The sequence below is a fragment of the Lissotriton helveticus genome, chromosome 3_1 (genome assembly GCF_964261635.1).
Source record: "Lissotriton helveticus chromosome 3_1, aLisHel1.1, whole genome shotgun sequence".
Classification (NCBI taxonomy): Eukaryota; Metazoa; Chordata; class Amphibia; order Caudata; family Salamandridae; genus Lissotriton; species Lissotriton helveticus.
The window spans coordinates 1,858,126,595-1,858,140,217 of record NC_136061.1 but is presented as its reverse complement, the minus strand read 5'-3'; positions in this window follow the sequence as shown (position 1 = coordinate 1,858,140,217).

Genomic DNA, 13,623 nt, shown 5'->3' with positions numbered 1-13,623 from the left:
CATGCCTTTTAGTTCTTGACCTTAATGAAATGTACTCGGCTTCCGGTCTTGACAGCTCACGACTTCAAGATACTACATTACTGGGCGCAAGAATGTTAATCTCGTCCTGTATCTAGTTTAGCCGGAAAAGGTAACACTTAGTAGCAATTTCCTTCAAATGTCAAACAAATGCAGTGTGACAAGCAGGGTGGAAGCCCTAAAGTGAGGTGTGGGACTATTTAGCGCGTGCAGGGAACTCAGCAGAAGTGATGTCTTCACAGCACTTTATCACCCCTCAGCTCTAATCGGAGTGGGTCTGCTTTTTTCATTTGCTGGCAGTGTACTTGTCTGTATACACTTAGACACATCATGGCAACAGGACCCCCCACCCCACACTTAGCATGCATCCCGCAAATAACACACTAGACACCAGTGTTAGATTGGGAAGAAACTGCTGCAGGTTTATTTTATTACATACAACGTTATGTAATCATAGTGGGTTATCTTACCGGCAATCAAAGGGCAGGCCGCATTCTCGCCACCTGCCCGCCTGATGACCCAGGCTGCACCGTGGCGAACCACCATGTGCGGCCCCTTATGGTAAAAATTATACTCACGCCCCTTGCGGGGCGTACTAGGCAAACCCCTGGTTGCACAGGCCCACAACCGCCCGAAGGACTAATGGGGCGCCGACACGTGTTCCCGGAACCTCCCATGAGGCCTTAGGCTCTGGCACCCCTATGTGCCCGCTGATGTCCAGTGCCGAACTTCTCTGCTTCCGGATTGCCCTGTAACTCCGCCTGCAACGAAAATTAGAACATTAAAACGTTCAAACTGTCCCCCACAAGCTGACACACAGGGTGAGAGGTCGGGAGTGAAAATGTGTGTCCCCGCCACGAGGCACTAGGGCGCGTCCGGTGCGGCAAAGAGGCAGAGTAGATGGCGAGGGGGGCTTAAGTACCCCCCGCCCTGCCTGCGGCACCGGACGTGGCCACTCAGCTCCTCCTAGCTCCCCTCATGACTCCGCCTGCCCGGGGGTGGAGAGGGGCTAGAGAGGGGCGGGGGGAAGCCCTCTGTGTCTAGGGGGCTGCCCTCTTGATGGCTACTGCGTGGCCTCGGGCAGCCGCATAGACACATCATGGCAACAGGACCCCCCACCCCACACTTAGCATGCATCCCGCAAATAACACACTAGACACCAGTGTTAGATTGGGAAGAAACTGCTGCAGGTTTATTTTATTACATACGTTATGTAATCATAGTGGGTTATCTTACGGGCAATCCAAGGGCAGGCCGCATTCTTGCCACCTGCCCGCCTGATGAGCCAGGCAGCACCGTGGCGAACCACCATGTGCATGCCCCTTATGGTAAACATTATACTCACGCCCCTTGCGGGGTGTACTAGGCAAACCCCCGGTTGCAAAGGCCCACAACCGCCCGAAGGACTAATGGGGCGCCGACACATGTTTCGGGAACCTCCCATGAGGCCCCAGGTCTTAGGCTCTGGCACCCCTATGTGCCCGCTGAGGTCCAGTGCCGAACTTCTCTGCTTCCGGATTGCCCTGTAACTCTGCCACAGCCCGGCCAGCGGCAACCGTCGCCGGCCGGGCCCCCCACTACTTAGCCTCCTTCCTACCTGCAACCTTTGTACATATGTCTTGCAATTAACTTATTCTCAGTTAGCAGTGTCCCTACAAGGAATAATAGCATATATTTATACTATCGTAGCTTTGAACTCGCTTACGCAAAGCTGTCCCTCCATAGCATCCACAATTGGCCCAGCCTTTGACCAGTACTTGACCCTAAAGACAAACTGATTATTAGAGCATTGAGAGCGTCCATAATGAAAGGGGATACTGTTGGGAGTTCTATTAACAGGGAATGCACTTTTGAGAATACTGGATAAAAACATGTAGGGTAAGCCAAAGGGCCCACTGACCCAGCTACTCCATCTCCCCCATGACTAAAATAAGTACAAGGTTTAGAAAACGGTAAATTAACCTGACTTACAGAAAGTCAATGTTCTTAATATCTGCAGCACATTCTAAGGATGGCAAGCTGACAAACTGGAGCTGGTCTTTATCATTAGGATGACATAGCTATCTTACCCCTAATCTATAGGAAAATAGACTCAAAATGCACTCTGTTCACCTCGCACTTCTCGACTTCTGCCTTACCACTGCATTGACAACCGAATTGTGCCCATTACTACCAGCTTGAGAACGAATACATCTTCAAAATTTCCAGGGAGCCTCCGCCCTAGGTTGTATTACATGGGATTGGACCCAGAAAACCTGCTACATCCCCTGGGGGACCCGGCCGCGGTAGCACGCAGATGCACATTAGCTGCCATTTGCCAGCCTCTCCAACTATCAATAACGAGGGAAGGACATGTTAAAACAATGCAGTGCAAGATTCCTGGGGTACTGGCTGCTGCTTTCCTCGTTAGACTCTTTGTACCTACTGCATCATAGGGCGCCATGGTGCAAGAGCTCATAAGCTGAGCCGCCTATGTAGTCCAGCTGAAAATCAGACAGGGATGCGATCTCATCGCCCAGGAAAAGATGCAGCTGAGTACGGGTCACCCTGTCGTCTAAACTCGAAGGGCACCAGGCTGGGCCGCCCTACCCCCCACACAACAGAGGTCAGGCTAGTTGTACAGTACGAGCACTAGTCAGCCCACAATATAAGCTCGAAGGAGTTGGGTGTGGCACATACTAGCGTCCCTCCAGCGCCTGATGCAGAGGAGACATGACTCGTAAGAAAGACAAGGTTCACATGCGAAGTCCGGTAATGACCATTGTACCTAGGAATGTGTGATAAAGACACTACTGAACACGTCCCCTTCACTTCAACTCAGAAACACCTCCTCCTCCCAGGCCGTCCAAGCTGACCTCAAAGTTCTTCTCCTTCAAAGACACCCCCAAAAACTACAAGCCCTCTCTCGTCTGAATGAAGACAACATTATAATTCATACTCCTTCACTCAGGAAGGGTGCTCCCCTGGTATCCTTGTGGATATAGTCTGCCATGTTCGGAGTATTCTCCCTCTACCAGAGGTGGGGACTCTCCTGTAACATGCTCATGTCACATAACTCTAATGACACACTGATTGCAACCCACTGACTGAACCACAGTTGAGGCGCCCACTAAATGAGCTCTGCCCATGCGCCCTAGACGGGTCACCCGCACACACACGCCCAACTTCTGCCAAAGTACGTCATTTCTGTCGGGCACAGAGACCCTCTCCAAAGTATCACCATCCTTGTGCTATTCAGGTCCTGGATACACCTAACACCACTCCGGCAGAGCACTTCAGAACTTCAGCCGTGCTGGCTGATAATCTGAATATCTAAGAGCTGTAGAATAACAAGAGAACTGCCAAGAGAGCCGTGAGCGCAAGTCTACTCAAGCTACGCTTACATACAAAATAACTTATGATTGATACTTTGGTTAACAAGTCAATCTACCACAAGAACTACCAATTACCAAGCAGCACTTCTGGTCATCCTTAAACTATCTCAAATCAATGCAGCAGGCGCAGTTGCACTGCTACAGTGTGGCTTTCGTTCCGTTTCACTCTAAATTGTATAGTTAATAAAAGCCATAACAATATACCGGAACAGCAGATAAAACAATATTGCATAATAAATGGTTATGGCACCCAAAAGAAGGCTGTCCACTACAACCACACCTTCAGTCCCATTATCCCAGTTTGCATTATGGGTCGTGGCACCCGTGCTATGCCTCTTACGATAATGTACACCATGCTCTTGGGTGTGTCTCCCATAATCTAGTGACCCAAACTGTGCGCCCTGGATCCCTGTGCCCATGGACTAAACCGCATCTTATCAATATAGGCCCAAAGTAGCACAATCATGGTTGGCTAATGGCCCTCTCTAAAATGGCTATGCCTAAGCGAATAAAAGCAAGCAGGGTTGGACTAATCTGTGTATGCTTTACACCTTTCGACTCCAGGGCGGATTAGTCAAGCGGGATCGGGGCAGTACATGTTTATGGAAGGCGGCAAGAGTGTACCTGTGACGTAGCTAAAAGGGGCCGACCCTGGAGACAAGCTCCACACTGCGACGGCATGCGCAGGCATGGGATGGCCGAGAAGTAGAACAATACAATTAGACGTGTAGTTCTCGGGAGTGCCTGCCCTACGCTGTATTTTAACCGACCCAAATATGACGCAAAACCCATGAAAAGGGACTGAAGATTAGCACCTTTGGCACACTGATTCCACGCTGTTGTGGCCTACGTGCATTCTGTTCTGGCAGACGCAGCACTATCACGATTTGAGGCTAAAGTTAGATGTAGTCCAATAATAACGCTCTAAATGGCCTTACAAATGCGCAAGAGTAGTTGACCTTACCCATACACTAAGCGCACAACTACGCGCCACTCCTGGGCCGAGCAGGAGTACATAAGTCAGCCACATCATACATCATGTGTACGCTGGTGGCCTGGAGTACTGCACGTCCCTAGTACCAGCAATCAGTTGTGAGTACAAATGTCCACACTATGCAGTAGCATTTGCTTGGCTGGTGTATCGCTCCTGTCCTAGGAATGAATACCGGGTCGCGTGTACGTACTGATCACCTCATACTGAGTTAGCATACCGCTAGTCTGGATAACACAACTCTTAGACCTGACACAGATACATGTACCCATTAGCCACATCATACAGTTCTAGCTTGCTGCTTGCCAGATGCAACACACCTCTCTTGCACAGGGGCACCCAGTTACCTGTACACATAGGCGATATCATGCAGAATACACTGGCAGATGTCCTGGTGTACCACACACCCCTCATAAGCGGGTACTCGGTCCTGTTTACATACAGAGTTTATCATCTTCTCATATATGCATTCAGGCACTCAGTTGCATAGTAGACTAGAGTACGTGTGTATTATGCACTTGTGATGATGTACCCTGCCCGTTCGGAAACATGCATTGTGGATGCGTGCTGACAACAAGGAGCAAGCCAGAAGCTGCCCTTTGCGTGGAGAATGAGGACCGCAGGATTGAATATGGGGTTCGCAAACAGGGCATGCCCGGCGCACCAAGGAGGGTGTAACGGTACTCACATCTAATCGTCCCCAAGCCCAACTACCCAGCACACCTCATCCCAAGCCTACAAACCAAAGTCAATGTAATGCAACAGGTTCTATGTAATGCGCTTTGACACCTACGGGCAAAGGTCCCGCTATATAAAACGCATTTAAATAAACGTAGCTACAGCTCCTGCCCAGCAAAAATTGCATTCTCCTCTAACAATCGGCATGAGCGAACAAACCTAAACCTTTTTTCCTGCACCCACAGCATCGGAGGCAGTGTAAAGAACTTCATAGGATGACAGAACGGTCGAGTAGGCAGCAAAACCAGGAACATGCTGGAGCATGGGCCGCAAGCACCACGCTGGAGAACAAGCAGCTTCCTGCTGTGATAAAGAATCATCGCCGCCACGACCTGCAGACACACTGCATCGGAAATTGTAGCAGGGATGCACTAATCACTTGCCGAACGCCCAGGCCACGGGCCCTTGTTACCGCGGTCACTCGGGATCCAGGAGAGCCCACCCCGCCTCCCAACCGTGAGGGCACCGTCATGTAAACTGCATACCCCCTGCGTGGGTACTGCCCCGGGAGAACGGCCAAAGTGACCCCCTCCGACTGCCCTGAACTGAGGGTGTGCAGCCGCCGTGTGACACCTCCACAACCCCAGTGCCCCCAAGAGTGAAATGTAATGGCCATGACCTACCATCTCTCTCGCCTGCTACATTGTGCAACAAAAGACCCGTGGTCGCAACATCCGGAATTACCCATTCGAACAAGAACAAGCTCCCCGAACTAGGAGCTGCAACAATAAAGAGATCTACTAAGTTGAATCACATGCCAAGCAGCAGCGCAGTACATATGCTCTAAGGCACACTGTACGCCACATGGTTAAACAATTAATGAGAGAAGCAGTCCTGTAAAACAAACTTTTTCTAAACAACGGCTCTCCCAATAATGCCTATTGGTGTGTTCTTTCTGACCTCGAGATGTTTTAAGGCATGGGCAAAGAGCTCTGGCCCAGGGCCCCTGCCTTTCAGGGGGCCCCATGGTATCGCCCACTCTGTTCTGCAGAGAGTTTCGCTCTGATGACCTCGAAACATTTTAAATAGATTGTTTCAAATCCCTTTTCAATCATTTACTCATAATTTGGGTTGTATGAGAGTATACTATCGACAGCATGCTGAGAAATGTTGTGATTGTATGTCATGCAACATCCATCAACAAAGTTACTTATAGACAAAACAGGAGTGCATAAATGCGAAGAGGGAGTGTGTAGCCAAGATTATTTGCAATAATATTAGTGAGCTGCTGCTGTGTTACCAAATTGAAAACATCACTATCTCTGAATCTTAGATGTAAACACATTTATAATTTGGGCAGGGCCCCCAAAACTCTTAAGATGTCCCTGTTCTGACCTTAACATAAAAGTTGTGATATGACTGCCTTGAAACCACATCATTTGTGGTCCTCAACCCTGGAAAACAACGCGCAATTAATCAATAAAAGCAATGTTTCTACAAATGAACAGTGGAGCAGCGCCATCCATTGGCGTAAAGATTCACGGCGGAATGCTACATGGACCGAAATAACATCCGAACCGGCCAACGGTAAGTCCTGACCTTGTCCAATCAAACCCTTCCATCGTCAAATACACTGCATTGTATGTAGCCTGCAAACCCAATAACAACATGCACTATGCAATTGCAGTACTAATCTATCGCAAAACAGTGCCCAACTCCTCTCCTATTATAAAATAATTTACCATATTTACCTCGATCGGCACTGCAAGTTTGCTCCGCCCGTCCCGCTCTGGTCTTAACCCGCGGCCAGACGGGCTAGCAGTGAGCCCTCCCCCCCCCTCGGAGCCTTTGGTAGTTCCCGTTCTGCCCTGGGAACGGGCGGAGGACAGCGCTCAACCAGTTGCGGATAGTGGGGCAATGCACAGGGCGGAGGGCTTGCAATCACATTAGAAGCGCCAAATAAAGCACATTACCGAACGATGCATGCTTCACCAAATAGTAGTGACATAGTTTAATCGGCAATTTAATAGACGAATCGGGACCCTATACCGAAAACGCCACGGAATTCTGATATGTCCATTATAAAACAACACTGCGGTATAAAACCGCGCCGTTCCTCGATCGTTGGGACACTGACCCAAGTGTGCCAGCACAACCAACCTACAACCGACGTGCAGTCAGCCCCGGGCAACCTACAACCGACGTGCAGTCAGCCCCGGGAATTGCCGCCACCTAAGACAAAGGAGAGACAGGGCCTTGCCTCGCTCACTGCTCTCCCCCATCCAACAAGCCCCAACAGTATGCCCACGCGGACCTGACCCTTGGAATATTCTCTGCGGACCAAATTGAACGGGTTCCACGTAGTTCATTGTTAATGCACAAACAATTGGAATTCTTTCAATATTTCATTCCCAGCAGTGTGCCGTCTGAATGAGGAGCTCAGAGGAAAACCCTAATGCCGCAGGGTATGAGCTTGCTCCCAGGCAGTGACGAGTTTGTATGCTGTGATTAGCCACGAAAATTGAATAGCTAAATAAATAAGCGCCGTGGTCCAAAGTGTTTCTTAAGAAACCACTGCAGTCACTGCCGAATTTCAGAGCTGATAACAACCCGAGGCTATCGCTAATAGAAATGATCTCATGCCTCTTTCACCCACCCCCTCCACTTTGGGGAAAAGTGATCGATTAAAATAAGTCCGGGTCAGCAGCAACAACAACCACATGCAGAAATTAAGCATGCATTCCACGGGTAGCTTCTAGCAGTGAACCAGCAACACCCGCCTGTTACCGCATCGTGCCAAGGCACCCGCGGGGCTAAGCTCGGCTTAATACCCCAACCCGTGCTCACACCGGACACCAGACAACTTGCCCCAAAGTTGGGGGGCCGCGACCCGCATGCACAAAACTCACCGCCCCCAAAAGGAAGAAACGGCCCGGCGCACCCGCTCCCCCACGTCAGGGCGCTTGAAACTGAGGAGCCGCAACGGGACACCGCCCCAGGCAGCCCAGGCCTCAGCGCCTACTCTCCATGCCGGGGCACTGCTAAACTGGGAAAACGGGGCTGCCCTTTCCCCAAGTGGACAACGCCAGGAGGTAGAAGCAACGGGACCCAGCAGACACCTCCGAGACCTAACCCGCATGTTACTTAATGACCCCTGCTGCTACCATCCAAAACCATCCTACCCGGCACTCACGCACAAACCCGACACCAGTGGTACTGGCGTACCTCATACACAAATGACCCAGTCTGGGCAGACGGGCGAATACCCACTCGGACTGTGTTAGATGACCGCCCCCCTGACAAAAAACCCCCAGAAGGGGCAGGCTATGCTTGCCGGCTGATAGCAACAACACAACCTCCGAGCTCAAGCTCCACATTCCCACACGCGAACGAGGCCCGTCCACCTAAAATTGCGCACCCCAGGGGGCATCAGGGGCACAACTCACCGCACACAGAAGAAGCCGACCAACACGACGCCAGACCAGCGAAATGCCCCCGTGGGACCTCGGCACAAAATGTGTGTCCCCGCCACGAGGCACTACGACGCGTCCGGTGCGGCAAAGAGGCAGAGAAGATGGCGAGGGGGGGCTTAAGTACCCCCCGCCCTGCCTGCCGCACCGGACGTGGCCACTCAGATCCACCTAGCTCCCCTCAGGACTCCGCCTGCCCGGGGGAGGAGAGGGGCTAGAGAGGGGCGGGGGAAGCCCTCTGTGTCTAGGGGGCCGCCCTCCTGATGGCCACTGCGTGGCCTCGGGCAGCCACATTTTGAGCATTCTATTCTGTGAAGTGGCAAGATGTGTTTATATATTGGAAGCTTTAGTGAATGTTTGATAAAAGCTCACTGGGTTAGCATTCAGTGCTGCAGTCTCTGTTCTTGTCTCAGTCACTGGTACATATATTGTCCATAAACCCATCCTTTCAAGGAAATTGCGATTATTAGATTATAACTTGTAGTAATAATTAAAGCATAATACTCAACGTTCTGTCCATCGTGTTGAATAATCACTTGCTGCTAATTGATGTAGGCACAGTTGTTTTTTTTGGTCCTCAACCAAATAATTTACTATTAAGTAATAGAAAATTCATGATTGATTAATTTGCTATTGTCCAGCTGAACTTGGTGAGATAGGTTTCAATACATTTTCAAATTTTTTGTCAAATAAATCCAAAGGAGGACTCTTATTGCTCCTAGTAATTCTCACTCAGCTTCACAGAAATGCATGGTCACTCCTTTATCAGTATTTTTTTATTATAGGTGTTAGAAGGTGGTTCTGACACTCTGAGCCACCCGGATTTGTCGGTTTTTGAGCACCTATTTGTTGAGCTTTTACTGTGGGAGAGCCTCATAAGTTGGGACTCACCCACAGTGAACTCATGGTGAGAGAGACCACATGTGGATATTACTGGTGTCCACCTAGCTTGACTAGGCCACTGCGCTGCAACTGGAGTAAGGGGCACTGGGCTGGTTACATGCAGACACATGTGTACATGTGTGTGTACACATGTACAGGCTGTGCAGTTGAGATTCCTGGCATGCGCAATCCTAGGAACAGATACAAAGTGAATGGTGTGGCAGGACTTATGCAGAATTGGGTGGTGACATGCTATAGGCTTTATACACTGGAAAGAAACATGCCAGGGAAAGTCAGTGTGTTTTACAGTTTTCACTTCAATATTCTCCTATGGGGATGTGGAGCCCATGTGCTAGTTTCACTTTCCTAAGGCCTACCAATTCCAGACACGCACTAAAGTCCACTGTAACTTGTGTAAGAAGAAGTATTCGGCAGAGTCCAAAGTCATATTTTGTACTGCTTTTGGATCATCCAGAAATGTCATATTTTGCTGACCCCAGCAGGCTGGATTAATCACCTTCCTTCCAAGAGCAAAGGGCTCCTCTCCAAAGAAGAGAAGATAGGTGGAGTCACAGGCTCATCCATCAGCAGCTGTCACCGTGTGCCAGGTACCAGGCTGCATAAGGGAGAATGCAGCGCGGGGAAGGGGCTTTCAGAGACCATGTGGCAGGAGACCCCTGGATGACGCCATCTTGAACCAACCCAGAGGCCTGGGCAGGAAGGAGGGAGCAGGGGCAGTGAAGTGATGTGTCGATGTTTGATAGGACAAACAGAGACTTTTTGCCAGCCCCCTCCCCAAACTTTAAAAAGTGTTTGCACAGGAAGAGATGCTCTCTCTGGGGTGTGGTCTGTTGAGGCAGAGGGTGCTGGAGCCTGGCGCAATGGACAGTTGGAAGGAGGAACCCCCTGACTGTCCCAGGATCCTGAACAGTGCCAGGAGAGGAGACCAGGACAGTGCGCAGAAGCAGGGGCCTCTGCGCTGGGAGAAGAGAGGCCCAGGAGGAGAGCCAGGCGAAAGGCTGGCGCAATGAGCCAGTGAAGGCAGCTCCCTACTGAATCCCTCCTCTGTGAGACCCAGAGGGCGAAGGAGAGTGCTCCCAGTGGCTGGGGAGCGCCACCAGGAGCAAGAGGAGGTACAAATGGTGTAGATCGGTACACTGGGAGCTGAGATATGCCCCTCAGAAGGTAGGCGACCTTTGACCTCCAAGAAGGCCGACGACAAAGTGTCTGGGGCTCTGTCGCCAGCCTTGAATGTGCCCCGGGGGTAGATCAGGTCCTGGGGGCTGCCCCCTACAGAAGCTAAAACTGCGAGCGCCGTCGCACCCCCCGTGAAGAACATGATAAAGGGGCCCGGGATCCCAACTCCGGGCCCCGCTAAAGGAGGGGTGTGCCGTCGCGTTCCCCGTAAAGAGGCAGCAGTGGGGTGCCAGGAGCCCACACTGGCCCCCTGCCGAAAATGAAGCCGTATTGCAGTATCAGCAGTGCATGGTGCAGGTGAGCATAAAGATGCATCGTGAGTGCTACGAGGAGGTGTCAGCTTGGGAATAGCAGTGAATGGCACGAGTGAAGATAGTTATGCATTGTGAGAACTCCTGCTACTCTTCGTGCTGGGGTAGCAGTCATGCAAGGTACAAGTGAGGAAAGAGATGCCGTGTGAGAGCTCTGGGCTATACTTAGTATTGAACAATCAGCAGTGCATGGTGCAGGTCGGCATAAATATGCCTCGCGAGTGCTCCAAGGATGTGTCAGTATGGGCATAGTAGTGCATGGTAGGAGTGAGGATAGAGATGCAGTGTGAGCTCCGTGCTAGTCTTACTACTCGGATAGTGATGCATGGCACAAGTGAAGACAGAGATGTATGCGCTTAGTGGCTGTCAGTACTGTGGTTTCATGAGTAGCTAATAAGCTAACCCTTTCAGGTTTAAGTGCTTACACATGTAAAACTTCACAAATTAGATATTGCAATTTTTTTAAATAAATATATTTCACCCTGTTCAGGGACACATATGGCAGATAAAGGTTTGATAGATATTATCCAGAAACCCGCCGACTGCAAGATGTTGAATGTCAGACGAAAGAAGCTCACTCAGTCCACGTTTTATCTTTGCATTCTATTGCTTGTAATTTTGAATACCCCAATCTAAATCCAGAACTACAAGTACCAGAATGCAACTTTAAAACTCAGATTAGGTATGCTATTTGCAAGGCACTATGAGAGCTCTAGAAATAGGAAAAGTGTCACCTTTGCTTCCTTTTCCCTGACTGCCTCAGCAGTGTTTAGTTGTCTAGTGCTGCAGTGGTCTTGATAAATCCTGGGACGATTCAGTCACCCTCTGGTGCAGGTACTGAGTGGTGATCCTGAGCACTGTGTCACGGTGATCAGAGTCCAGGAAGGGCGAAGGTGCAAGAATAATAACCCGGTATGTGGGCTGCTTTGCATACCTCTGATTTCGTTTGGTGACGGACGGCAACCAGCAGACCTCTTATTCTTCATTCATGACCCTCACTGGTCAAATTTTAACTTTCAACTGAGACAGAAGCCTTGTTGCACACCAATTCGAGGCCCAAAACAATGTCTACACTTATCCGTTCAGAGTAGCCCCACCCACTGTCTGAAAGAAGCCCCATCTCTCCTAAAGGACAAAATCAATTCTAATTTCACTTTCGGAACCTGTGCAGGTTTCAGGCCAAATGAAATGACAAGGGCTGAAAACTAGACTCGGGAGCCTCGGGCAAGGATGAAAGCAAGAATGCTTGGGGAAGACAAGCAGGAGGAACCCTCTGCTGTGGCACGTGGCCATTGGGTGCACTTTGTGGTCCTTGGGGGTCATCAGAAGATATAAGGAATTTTTTATTGTGCATAACAGCAGCATTGACATCATTAATAACATATCATATAAGCATCTTAGAGAAGTTGTTTTTTCACCCATTCTTTGTAAATGACTGATGGTGTTCCTTGGTAAATCAGTGGCATGCCAACTAGGGTTACCGGTTCTCTACTGCTGTCACCTGCTATGGCAATATGGCTTCTTAGTGGCTCCTTCAAATCCCTGGCAGTCTTCACCAATGCGGATATTTGATTTAGATCTTGTAACTGCTCATTGAAAAAGATGCTCCTCAGGGCAGCAGGTCTTGCCCTTAGTGTTGAGCTGTGCCTGGCTTCCGTACCCTCCTCCCGTCAGATAATAACTCCGTTTGTTTTCAGGTTATTTCAACCTTATGCTGTGCTCCATGGTTTTCAGTTCACGAAATCCATTCAGTGTAAAAAGCGGGATGCCTCATGGTTTTTGAATAACCAACCACTATGCAAAAAGTTAGCATTTTGCTCATTCTGCGTAAGGTTATCTCATAAAGATATCTTCAACATCCTGCAAAGATTTGGCCCTTGTGGGCCATGATTGGACACCCCCAATCTACAGTCACCCCTTATACTTCTATGATTCACGTCAAATGCTGAAGTGGGAACCCCTCCTGCTTGGAGGAAACAATACTTTGCTAGCAACCTAGAAGACCCTCATGTTCTTATTTTCTAACGTGTTAAAATACAAATAAACGAGTGTTGTAGAAGAGAAGAGGAGTAGCTTTTGTCAATCTCTGGAATGGTTTGTCCCTCGAAGCATAACCCTGAGGAGAAAACAAGCCTATGCGCCCCCATTTGCAATACATAATGTGCCCCTTCTGCTTCTGTGAGTTCCAGCTTTGTTCAAAACATGTCTCTAATATTTATTCTGTGTTGGAGAGGGCCTTTAATAGCCGGTATAGCCCTCTACGGCGGGTTATAAGGCTATATTCTGTGTTCACTCTAGATGCTCTTTTGGAACCTCCTTTTCCCAACGATTACAAGCCCTGCACACGGTTTTGTGCGTGCCAAAATTATGCTGGCAACGTCTTAAGAGAGGCACTTTAAAATTCAAAGCATCAGACTGAAAAAAAACTGCAAAATCTTTTATTCAAGAGAGATTATATGAAGATCTGCTAATAAAAAACTGTTGAAATAAAAAAAAATGCATGTGTTTTTTTTGTAAACTTAAATTGCTCTTTTGAAGTAACTGCTGTTATGAGGGTACTGCAATGTAAACATGACAAGCAGAACAAAATATTTTTATGACAGAGGGAATCATTCTCATCCTCTCCACCCTGTTTGAATTACATTTTGTCTTCTGCTTTTGGTAAACACTTTCCACAATCAGCTCTACTTTTTAGCTGTTAA